This window comes from Coturnix japonica, chromosome 12 (genome assembly GCF_054131305.1).
Source record: "Coturnix japonica strain WE chromosome 12, WE-NBRP24, whole genome shotgun sequence".
NCBI classification, from domain to species: domain Eukaryota; kingdom Metazoa; phylum Chordata; class Aves; order Galliformes; family Phasianidae; genus Coturnix; species Coturnix japonica.
The window spans coordinates 15546237-15558475 of record NC_140674.1 but is presented as its reverse complement, the minus strand read 5'-3'; the positions used below and the strand labels follow the sequence as shown (position 1 = coordinate 15558475).

Below are 12239 nucleotides of genomic sequence, written 5' to 3'. Positions count from 1 at the left end.
TTAAAAACTCCTCCATGGGTTCCCAACGTGAATTGTGCCAGGGGAAAAAAAAATAGTAATAATGAAATATTCAATGTTTTGTTTGTTTTGTTTGTTTTTTAAGGAGAAATTTCAGACCTTTGGAACATGCGGGTTGGTGGGTATGGCCATGGTTGGTGGTTATGGCCATGGTTGGTGGGTATGGTCATGGTTGGTGGGTATGGCCATGGTTGGTGGGTATGGCCATGGTTGGTGGTTATGGCCATGGTTGGTGGTTATGGCCATGGTTGGTGGGTATGGCCATGGTTGGTGGGTATGGCCATGGTTGGTGGGTATGGCCATGGTTGGTATCACAGTGAGCACTGTGTCGCTGTGCAGTGAGCCCGGCACGCTGTGCTCCCTGCAGGTGATGGAGACATCGCCTGTGTTTGTGCAATACAGTCTTGAGCCACCACCAGCCCCATGTTTGAGTTTATCCGTACATTTGTTCACTCTCCCTCCATGACCTCTCTGGGTTCACTCTGCGGCTGCTCCAGCACAACATGTACACTGGCAGGAGCGGTGCTGAAGCAGCATGTTTTAATGCAAACGGTGCCGGCTTATTCATAGGAAGCGACTTTCAAATTCATAATCATGAATATTTTGCACGGTAAGGCTGGTTCTGTTGTGAGCTTTTATTTATAAGCTGAACAGCAGTGCCTGGTGGTGCCTCCGTGTCAGGGAGCATCCTCACGGAGCAGCTCCGATTCCCGGCTGTGAAGGGGGAGCAGTGCTGGCTGCAGGCAGTTTGCTGGGGATTCGTCTGCTGGAATAATCGCTGCATAATTTCTAGCAAGGAGAGATTTCATGGAGGCTCCGATCTGCTTGTGAGCAGAAATAAGGTGTGAATGGGATGAATAAATTGTTCTCTGCAAATGCTTTAGAGGACTTTTTGAGAAGCGCTGCTGTCTTTCCTCTGTGTGCTGGTGCTCAGCTCCTGTGTGCAAGTGGGTGCTGGGGAAAGCAGGAGCGATGCCATTGGGGAATACCAGGAGCAGTGATGGGCTCAGTGCTCAGGAACTGACAGATAGGTCCCCACTTGTTATTGCCTGATGGTCGGGATGGTGGCAGGGCTGTGGGGCATTGTGCGCCCACTCCCGTGCCAGAGGTGCAGCGTAGCTGCTGCAACGCCTCGCAGGGTTTTAGAGGTAATAAAGATGAAGGCTTGCCCTCTTCAGCATTGCTTTGTGGAAACTTGAGGCCCTCAGGAGCTGCTCCATCTGTTTCTGGCTCGTGCCCATGGAGAGGTGCGTGGCTTATAGAATACCTGCTCCTCTCATGAGCAGGGGCACAGTTCCCTTTGGTTTCACCTGAGCAGATGAGAGCCAGATTGCTTGTCCCCAGGTGCTGCTTCCCATCTTTCATGGAACTAAAACCTTCCAGAAAGAGTGTCTAAAAGCCACGTCACATGAAGCAGTAATGTTTGCACTGGGACTCGTACATTAGCACATACAGATGCGGAAAAAGCTGGGCCCAGCGATCAGCTTAACAACCTCAGGTCTGATGAAGCTGTGCTTCATTTGTTCTAGCTGAAGGCTGGATCCACTTCTTGCCACCAAAACCACCTTCAGGTCTTTGTCATGAAGGCTCCAGCTCCAGAGGTATTGTGTCCCATGTGCCCCAGGGGCCAGCCCACAGCCTGCAGCCACCCAGCACAGGGTGAATTCCCTGTGCTGCTTTGGCTCATCCCCCATTTTGAAGCAGCCCCAGCCTTTGGGGCTCTATGGGGAAACATCTCCCTGTGAGGTGCATGGCCTGCGGTCACCACAAGCTGTGGGAATCCATTGGGGCCCTCTGCCTGGTGTGGGTCGAACCCATACTGAGATGTCCCACAGGGAAAGATCTGGACCTGCGTTGTTCTACGCCATGGGCCAAAAACTGTGTTTTCTGACCCAATGTCCTTCCTCCCCTTTATCAATAATTTTAATCATTTTAATAACGTCCCCTCGCACGGATAGGATTACAATTAGGGAATGTCAGAGCCTTGTTATCATCTAATTAGAGTCACATTTCAGCCAAAGAGAAAGGCAGATCTTCAGGCGCTGCCTCGTGCGGTGCAATGGGAAGAGCGTGGTGATGCAAACCAGCTGCAAGCCGGGCTGTGGGGCACAGGGCAGGCTGGGCACTGGGCCCCACTTGCAGCCCTCTGAAGCTATGGGTTCATGGGTTCCCATCACAAACAGCACTGCTGTCCGGCCCCAACAGCCGAGGGGGTCAGTGTAGCAACACAACCCAAACCAAAATAAGCAACACTTGGCATTTCATCACTCTATTGAGGGAGAGGGAGACATTTTGGGGCTGGGAGAGAGAGCCGTTCCCCTTCATGAGCTGCGATGGGCAGAAATGGAGGGAGAGGAGGAGGAGGAGGAGGAGAAGGGCTGGGCTTCTTTTCTCACAGATCAGTGTAATCCAAATGCTTTCCAGAGCTGGGGGAAAGAGAGCGGGGATTCTTTAATCGAAATGAAAACCATCTCTGATTTCCTTTTAAAGCGCGCTAAAACGTTTCATTCGACCTGATGCGAAGCGTTGTGTTTCATTTCGAGTTTTAATTAATTTTGTGATCCTTTCATTAAGCTAATTTCAAAGGGGAAATGTTTCTCTTAAAACTGGAAGTCGGAACGTTTTGAAGATCATCTCTGCCTCTAAAATGCCGCTTTAAAGCATCGGCTGCTTTGCTCTCTGTCTAGAAACCCAGGTTAATTCCTGCCTTTGCAGAGTCTCCAAATGCTTTGGGAGTTAAAACTAAAGAAAGGGCCTCGTTCCTCAGCGAGTGAGCGCTGCTGCCTGTGATCCTGGGATGAAAGGAGATGGTCTCACCGTAGCCCTCCCTGCTGATGGAAGCACTTGGGTGCTGGGAGGCAAAGAGGCAGCCCTGGGTTGGCACTGGGGTACAGCACGGAGGGGCTTCCTGCTGCAGGGCTGAGTGTGTGAAGAGTGGGGCTTTGTCCCCACATCTTGCTCGGCTGCTGTGTGTGTTAGTGTGAGCACAAGCAGGGAGCTTTGGCTCCTGTCTGCATCTGCACTGAGCACTGCTGGCACCACGGGCACTGGAGACCCTGTGATGATTTCCCGGTTTTTATGCTTTCACGCTTTGCTTTTTTCATTCAGTTAAAGAAAACAATGACGGGTTTGAAGATATACAAATGTTTACATGATGCTGCGGCCAGTAAATCCCACGGGTTTCCCTGAGCCATCTGGGCACATCTGAGCTCAAGACATTCCTATGGGTAGAGGCAAAACAAAATTGGAAGAAAAGCATTAAAATTTCACTAGGCTGCACCGTGGTCTCATGAGATGGGTGCTTGGCTGCTGTTCTTCTTCTTTCTCTTGGCACCCAGAAATCACTGACACTGGTGTGAAGGGGCCTTCAGCCTTCTCTGAGCCTTAAATGACCTCATGTTGTCTGCTGGGACACAGCAGGACTGTACCATAATGGCCCCCTGCCCTGTGCTGGCAGGCTCCACCAGATCCAACCTGCAGCTCCACAGGGCCTGTAATACCCAGTTAAAAGGCTGTGGGTGATGGCAGGAAGGTTCAGTGCTGCGCTGGGGAGGAGAGCTGGCTGGCACCAAACCTATTGGATGAAACAGGACTGCGTGGGACTCCAATCATTTTGGAATTTAGCAGCACCTTTGCTCCCAGAGTGAAAACTGGCAAGGTAGGCTGTTGCTGTTTCTAGATCCCTTGTTGGTGCTTTATGCACACAAAGTTTGGGTTATACCAGGATTGCTGGGTGTCAGTCCAACCATGAGGTCACAGACAGGCAGCAGTGAAGTGCTGGCACTGTTGTACACTGATCTCCCGGGGTGCTCCTTTTGCTGGCTCTCTCCTTTTGACGCTGAATTTGGGGCTCTACACTCTGGTCTCAGCAACCTGCATCCAGCCTGATGTGCTTTAGTGAGACCGGGTTCAAACTGCAGTGGTCAGCAGACTGGTGCAATTCCTGTCCTGCTGTCACCGGTTCCTGGGAACTCTCCTGGCAGGCAGGCAGGCAGGCAGCAGTCTCTGTGAGTCATGCTGAAGGAAGCCAGCCCCACTTCAGCCCAGCAGCGTATTTGGACTGGTAAGAGGCTGGCACGAGAGCTGAGAGGGGCCTGTGCCTGTGCCAGGCTGCACACTGTTCCCCCACTGCACCGCACTCCTGCTTGCTGCCATTGCCTTGGGGTGAACGCACAGTGCTGGAGCATGCTTGCACCCTGCCTGGGATGGGATGAGGTGGGGGCACTCCTTCATAGCCCAGCCCCATGTGGCCCTTGTTCTGCTGCACATGAATTTTGTGGCTGTTTGTTGGGCTCTGTTTGCCTGGAAATTCAGGCAGCTTCACAGCAGTGTGAGCTGGGCACCCAGACATGTGGGTGAGATGGGGAATTGTGTCCTCTCACACCTACATCTGCGCATACACGCCGCTACGTGCTCAGAAATGCCAGCTTTTATCAGCTGCACCTACTTCTGGAGCTGCCTGGTTAATTTATCAGCAGAGAGGCTCCGAGTCACTAAAAGTCTCATTTCCATATTCTTTCCAGATGGTCAAGATGCCACTGAGACAGCTGGAAAGTAAATAACTTCTTTGCACAGATGACCACCGGCCTCTCCAATGGCTGCAGAGCCTGTGCCAGTTGGGGACACACACAGAGCTGCACGGGTAATGGCAGCAGGACGGGCTCTCAGCAAGTGATGGAGGCACGGGGTGATGCTGCGAGGGGTGCACAGAGCAGGGCCCAGGGATGGAGGCACAGAGTGAGGTTGAGTGATGGAGGCACGGGGTGAGGCTCAGCTCCCGCGCAGCACCACTCTCTTCTACTGTGAGTTCAAACCAAAAGGTTAAAAGCGTTTAATTATGCTGATGCTTTCCCCCCTGGATTAAACAAGAGGATAAATAGAGTACAGCGTGTTTCCTTGGGTTTGATTTTGTCTCTGAACCAGGCGGAGGATCCCTGGCAGCTGTCACGTTCTGTGTTTGATGGTGTCAGCGCTGCTGTTCGGAGGTGTTCCTCTCACTGCTGTCAGCATTTTCCGGAGGAGGATGAATGCATCCATACAGTCTGTTTGCTGTCCACATATTCACAGTTCATGTGTTACATTTTACATAAAGTAAACTTAGCAAGGGGAAAACTAATTCTGCAATTCTTCAAAGCTAATGCAGAGTAAATATATTCTGACACTGACAGGTATTTCTTATTAAACAGCTCTGAACGGCGGCACTGGGTTTTGCTTAAGTGGCATTATTCTCCCCGAGCAAAGACAGTTCATTTATTAGTCATTCTGAAAACCAAATAACAAATATTATTCTCCAAGCAAACTAAACAAACCATTTAAAAGGGGTCTGTCTGAAATGATTAAAGTACAGTGTCTGAAAAGCAGCTGACATTTCAGTGCCAAAATGCCATATGGAGGCTCAACCGCTTTATTAGTGCGTTTCGACCTGAGCTGCAAACCCTGCTGACACCTCGCAGCGGCCCTCCCATGCGCGGGGCAAAGCTTTCTGCCTCTTCTAAGGATGTCATTTTGGCAGCACGGTGCAGTAATTGCAGGGCTGGATGCAAGCAGAGTTCTCGTGTTCTGCCAGAGATATGCTGTGAAATAATGCAGCGAAGCCAAGCTCTTGGGCTTTCCATTTACACCATAAAAAATAAATATATAGTGTTTGCCTTGCCTTCTTACAGCACTCCCCTTCTCTTAACTAAATATTTCCTTTCTTCTGAGCGTCAGACGTTATTTCTAGCTTTCAGGCATGCAAAGGAAAGGAGTGCATGCACTTGTCGCTGTTTATTTATGGTCTGCGTGGGGCTGTGCTCCTGTGTTGGTGGATCCCCAACACAGTAAGGAGGAATTCTGTTGTGAATAGAACAGCTCCATACCGCGGGGCTCCTGCTCCTGGAAGAGCTGTGGGTGTGGGAGACAAAGTGGGGTGGTGCAGGCAGGGTGAGGGCTGGGGGCAGCTGGTCCCAGTGTGGTCAGTGCGAGCGATGCGGCATCAGCCCTGGGTTCTTCTTTTGCTTTAAACGTTTCCACAATTCATAAAAATTCATCAGATAGCGCGAGCAAATAAATAGGCTTCAGCCTGGGGTTGGTTGGAAATGTGTCCTCTCTTGCTGGCTCTAAAATGGGGCAGATCCAGTTGGCAAGGATGGATATAATGGAGGAGTGATGCAGGGAATTTAATAAAGGCAAACAGGTACTGAGCTCCCTGCCTTATTAGCTTGCTTCTCTGGGATTAGGGCTGGGCAAATGAGCAGGGATGGGTCCAGCTCTGCTTTTCTTCTTGTCATCCCAGTGGCAGCGGATTACTTGACACTGGGGATTAGCTGATGCCATTACATCGCTGGGTAATGGATGTGCTGATGTCATTCCGGTTGTGCAGCTGTGAGCAGGTCCTCCCCTCACCAGTGCCCTACAAGGAGCCCTTCCCTGCCTGCAGCGAGCCCTGGAACCTATGGGAAGTACTCAAAGTGCCTCTCCAGGCAGACAGAGTTGTTCAATGCAATGCTTTAAATAGCTGCTCCTTGGAGAGGGTCAGAAGGCGGGCGGGCACCGCGCTCTGCAGTGCTGCCAGCAGTAGATGCATTTTGTGCTTTCAAAGGCACTGCTGCAGGCAGGGAATGTGAAGGCGTGTGCATTCCTACGGCTCGGTTCCCACTGTTTTAACACCCATCCATGTCCCTGGGGCAGCCAGGGATACGCAGCTACCCCAGGCACGGCTCTCCCTGCCTCCGACCGGGCAGGAGGGCACCGGGGTTGGAGAAGGAGCAGCTCCTTTCATCTGACATCCAGACCTGGGGCTGCTAATGAGGAGCCCTGGCTGTGGTTCCTATGGCAACTTGTGTTCCTGAAGATACAAAACAAAGGGCGAGAGCGGCCCATCCTGCTCCCTGCACCCCTCCTACCTGGTGGGCCATGCTGGGAGTGCGGGATCCAAGGGGAGAAGTGCATAAAATGCATGAGCAGATTGGAGGCTCGGGGGTTTCTTCCTTTTCAGACTGCTCCCCACATCCTGATCTGCTCCCAGAAAGCTGTGCCCTCCCCGTGCAGCACACAGCAGAGGCACGGCTTTGGCTGCAGCCCTGCACCAGCTCATGCAAGTGCAAGTGGCATTCACTCCCTCGGACAGTGTCTCCAGGGCCAGCCGGGCTCTCTGTAAACTTTCATAGAAAATATAGAATGACACCTGGAAGCCAATGGCAGCGAGGCTTTCATTCCTCCTGTGAGCAGGGAAGAGCTTTGCCCTCTCTTACATTTCCCACAAATGTTATTGTCAGGCTCAATGGAGAGAACAGAATTGGTAATTGGGTAACGGGGCTGCTGGAAGCTCTCCCTGCTCCTGCCCTCAAAATTGCTGTATGGATTTCAGGAGAGCAAACACAAACTTGAGCCCGTTCAGCAGCCCCCAGAGCTATTTGCAGCCCCACGTGCAGGTCTGGCAGCACTGGTGATGGTGTTGATTCACCAAGGCAAGGCAGTGGGGGAAGCCTGGGAGGGAACGGGGGTGCTAGACAAGGGAGGGAAGAGAAAAGGCAACTAGTAAGTAGTAAAGCAAGGCAGGCAGAAACCTACGCAGCTTTGCAGCTGGAGTGAAGCTTAGAAGGGAGATGTGTTAGCAGCTAAAATAAAAAATACACACTGAGTCTGTGAGCCAGCACTGCTCCCAGAGGTGCTGCAGGAAGGAGGCTCGGTGCTGCCGTGTTTGTGCCATGCTCAGGACAGGAACGATGCTTCCATGGACAGCGGGAGCAGGGAGGGCTGTGGGGTGCAGAGCAGCCCGGTCCCCCTCCCCCCTGCCCTGCTCCCATCTCACTGGCAGTTATAAGCTTCAGGAGCCCAGCCCTAGCGGAATGGGTTCAGTTTTCAAGTGTTGATGAAGTCAGGGTGTTGGAAGGCCTTGAGGGCCGCCTCAAAGGAAGTGCTAGCTTTATGTGCAGAACGGGACGAAAATGAATAATCTCATTTCACTCTCTTTAAAGCATGAATGATCTCCTCCCGTTTCCCCTGCCCTCCGTCCCCCTCAGCTGGAGCAGAGGACGAGGTGTTCTACACTGTATTCACAGAGCTTGCAGCCATCCCCTGCTGCTGGGTACCCCTGGGCTCCACATTCCTGTGTGTGCAAGCAAGGAAACACCCCAGCCTGGCACAGGGCTCCTGCTGCACATGGATCCTAAGTGCAGGTTTCCTGCAGGCGCTCTGCCTCTGGGAGCTGACAGGTCTCAAGTACATCCCAAGGATGAATAAAAAGTGATGGAGCGGGGAGCGATACCCACAATCAGCCGGAGGCTCTGGGAAGACGGTGGCAAAGCCTTGGCGGCCAGCGGACGGCTGTCACGGCCACTTGACCTGGAGGCAGATGGTTCCTGTCCATCCAACGCGCTGTCTGCGGGGGCTGATAGGCACTGCTGAAATGCAGATAGACAGAGAGCCCATGGTGGGGGCAGGAGGAGTGCTTGGCAGAGGGATGCCATGGTTGTGCCATAGGGACACGCCATCTGAGCGTGTGCCCTTTGCTGGGGGCGGCCCCCATCTGTGCTGTGCCAGCACCAGGCAGGGTCAGAGGGGCTACAGAGCATGGGGAGCGTGTCACAGGGTGATGTCACTGCCTGTGATGTCACCGCTGTCTTCTTCACCGGAGCACTCCCTGTGATAGCAGAGGTTCTGCAGTCTGTCTGCCAGCCTGGCACTCTCTGCACAGCGTAATTAAGCAAATGTATTAATAGAACGGGAGTCCGGGCCTGGGTAATGTTCTTCTGTCACAGACAAATGCGGAGACAAAGCAGACACTTTCTTCAGAAGTACGGCAGGATGCTATTAGCGGGCACAAACTCACATCCCATTAGTGCCATCGCTGTTAGGCAATGCCGAGTCATTTGCATTTTAAATGAAGCTCCCAGACCAGAATAATTTCTGGGCGATGTGTGAGGTGTGCATGGGGGAGCACAGGGGTGCAGCTGCTGCACCACAAAGCACCACCATGGTGCTGACACCATGCAGTGTCCCAGCAGGACCCCAGCTGCAGGAGCAGCTCCCGCACATCAGCATTGCTCTTAGGAAGGATGTTCTCCTGTACCACACATCAACAGTAAAAGTGCTCTGCAAGCCCTAAAACTGCCAGCTTCCCATCCCTGCCCTAAGTGATGGTTCTGAGGGGTCTCTCCGTGCCACAGCCCTCACCCACACCCAGCCCAGCCCACAGCCTGTTGTTTGTATTAACCCCAAATCCTTAATGAAATCCTGCTCCTGTCTGTCCTAACAAGGGCTTACTGGTGGGCAGAGGGGGGGGGCTGAGAGCAGCAGCACCAACAGCACTGACACTGAACAACAGTTAGAAGAGAATTATTTTAATGAATACATTTCCTTTCAATTGTGCGCGAATAGTGAGATCCCATTAGAACGGGGAAGCAATTAGAGCTAATAAAGATGAACGCGCAGCACCGGGTGCATGTGGAATAACAAACAGCGAACAAAGGATCCAGGAGAGAGCCGACTCTAATCCAAACAAACGAGCAGCGATGAATGGAGCACGGCCGGGCTCCCTGACTGTGCGGCACGAGGCCCCACCGCCAGCACTCGTTGTTGGTCCTGGAGACAATGGGACCAATGTGTGTGGCATGGAGCGTGGGGCATGGGGCATGGGGCAGGGCTGAGATGGGGGCAGCTCTTGTGGTCAGGGCATTGCCCCCTGCCATGAGATGCCCCAATGGCAATGGGCACTGAGCAGCCGGACGCACTGCCAGCGTTACAGTGAGATGGAATGGGGAGGGAGTAATGCCCTCTTCACAATGGAGTATTTACACAGTAGGCTCGCAGGAAAATTGGGTAAACCGATAATTACCTGAGGATATTATTGGCTTTGGCAGAGTTAATAACAATTAGTGCTCTTCCTTTTCCAGACTTCTTACAGAAGAGACCTGTTGTAATCCGCAGCGTACAAAAGACCCAAACCACCAAGAACTGCTTCCATGTGTGCCTTGGGGGACAAAGCCAAGCAGCCCTCTGGGCCTCCTGCTGATGGGAGAATCACCCAAAGGCAGCAGGGAGCCGGGCTGAGCAATGATGGGTGTTGTGCTAGAAGTAATAACAATAATCAATTGGAAATGCTTGAAAATGCTTGGAAAAAAAGGCTGCTGTACTCACTCTTGCCATCTCCAGCTTGGCTGAGTGTAGTGTTGAAGTTGGAAAGCTGGGTTGGTTGGGATATGGTTGGGTCTAGATACGCAGGAGGTGTCCCACCTGCCTGGCAGAGAAGGGCATGTGGGGTGCAGCAATCCAACATCCACACTGCAGCCCCTGGGAGGGGGCTGAGGATGGAGTCTGATGTCTTATAGGAGCATGGTACAGCTGCCTGGATGCCATCCATCTCCGCCCCACGTTGTGTCTAAACATCTCCTCACACACCTCCGACATGCAGCTCTGCCTCTCACCCCCGCGGCATGGGGAGATGCTCCTCCTCTCCTCCTCCTCGTCCCATTCCCGTGCACCCACAGCCCCCGCCCCGTCACGGAGGACGTGGCTCTGTCCCACAATGGACAGCCTTCAAAGGATCCCAACTCACAAGCATACCCCCCCCTCCCTGCCCCGAGCTGGCCCATAAATCACAGCGTTGTAAAAATAAAACAGCTCTGTGCGTGCACGCACATTTCAGGTTGCCTTTTAAAACCTGAACTTGTTTCTCGCACGTTGGCAGAAGAACAGAGGGGAGTCGGAGTCAAAAGGCGAGCTCGAAAAATAAACGCATACTTCTCTCTCACTGCTTGCGAAGGGCTCCCATAGGAAAACAGTGAGAACCGGGGCAGGAAGGGGCCCCTGAGGGGTCGGTGTGCCCTTTTCCCCAAGCAGCTGCTCCCTGCAAGCATGCTCGTGCCCATGGCTGCAGAGATGGGGATACCCAGTGGGCACCCGGTGCTCCCTTGGGTCCATTGCCCTCCTGATTTTCCCATTTCTCCCTTTTTTCCATCGTTTCCCCATTGAAGGGATGCGGGGCTGCTCTGTCCCTGCCACGTGTGCACCACCCGAGGACGAGGCTGGAAGTTGCACTGTCTTAAGCCACAGTTTAAGGTAATTAGACATCCTGGCTCGAGGGCAGTAATTACTTTTATAATCCTTAAACATATTTTAAAAAATAATAATAATTACCTCCCGATTCAATGCCTTTCAAAAATCCTTCCAAACGGCACTGCCTTCTTCAAACAGAACTCAGCCAACAGCAATTACTACCAATTGTTTTATGTTCTTAAAAACATATATGTAGGAATTAGTCGATGGGTGCTAAGAGCCACCTGGCTGTTGTTTACCCCTCTGTGCCAACCAGGTGCTGCCTGGCACTGTGGGCTCCTGCTGTTATAGGATGGTAGAATCGCTGAGATTGGAAAAGACCAATATTAATGCTTGTCTTGTCCAACCGTTGGCCTTCCACCACCATACCCACGGGAGCCACCCCACTGCAGGGCTCCGAGCCACCGGGTGATGGTGGTACAAGCAGAGCCGCTGCGTTTCATCCCCAGATGGGATAAATGAGGCGTAATTCTGCTCCAGTCAAAGGAGAGGCCATGATTCACAGCAGCTGAGGATCTGGCCAACAGTGTCAGCATCACGACAATAGCGTAATGTTTTCATTATGCATTGTTTTTTTTCCAAATGCTTAAAAAATTATCTAGGAATTACTCACACATCCCGTAATAGTTACCAGTCTGGGTGCAGGGAAGGGTTTCTGGAGGCAGTGCACAGCTCAGCCGTCGGCGCTCCTGCTCTGTGCACAGCACCCATCACTTCTGCTCTCCTCTTCCATGCGAACACAGAGCAGTAACCTCACCCTGACAGTCTCCAGATCCTCAAAATTGCTCGCTTGGAATTTTGGAGTAAATAGAAAATTGCTTTGCTCCTTTCTCTCAGGACAGCACAGAAAACAGTTCCAAATGCAAAAAGCAAGCAGCGTGGCTCTGGTAGATATAACTGGGGAATGAAATTCTGTTTTCTGCCCTGCTTCAGAGTGAATGACCTTGGAACCAAGGAAAGGACTGGGGCCCACAACATGGAGAATGGGCACATGAATACACCGGTGGGAATAGAACAAAAGGAAGGGGCTCACAGCCACAGCGTGTTGCTGGTGGACTCTGTCCCTGCTCCCTCTGACTGGGGTCATGCAGCCTGTGGAGTGCCAGGAGTGTGCACATGGGCACAGCGGTGTGCTGCAAAGCACTCCATCATTATTAAGTTGTGTTTTATTTCCCTGAGAACTG

The 12239-nt window shown here is 52.3% G+C and overlaps 1 long non-coding RNA gene across 1 annotated transcript; it reads left to right on the top strand.

Annotated features, from left to right (window-relative positions):
- Positions 1–4002: 4002 nt before the first annotated feature.
- On the top strand, positions 4003–4902 carry LOC146758865 (uncharacterized). The gene is made up of 2 exons (XR_014933284.1): positions 4003–4081; positions 4542–4902. It is a non-coding gene; the product is annotated as an uncharacterized LOC146758865 (long non-coding RNA).
- The last annotated feature ends 7337 nt before the right edge of the window (positions 4903–12239 follow it).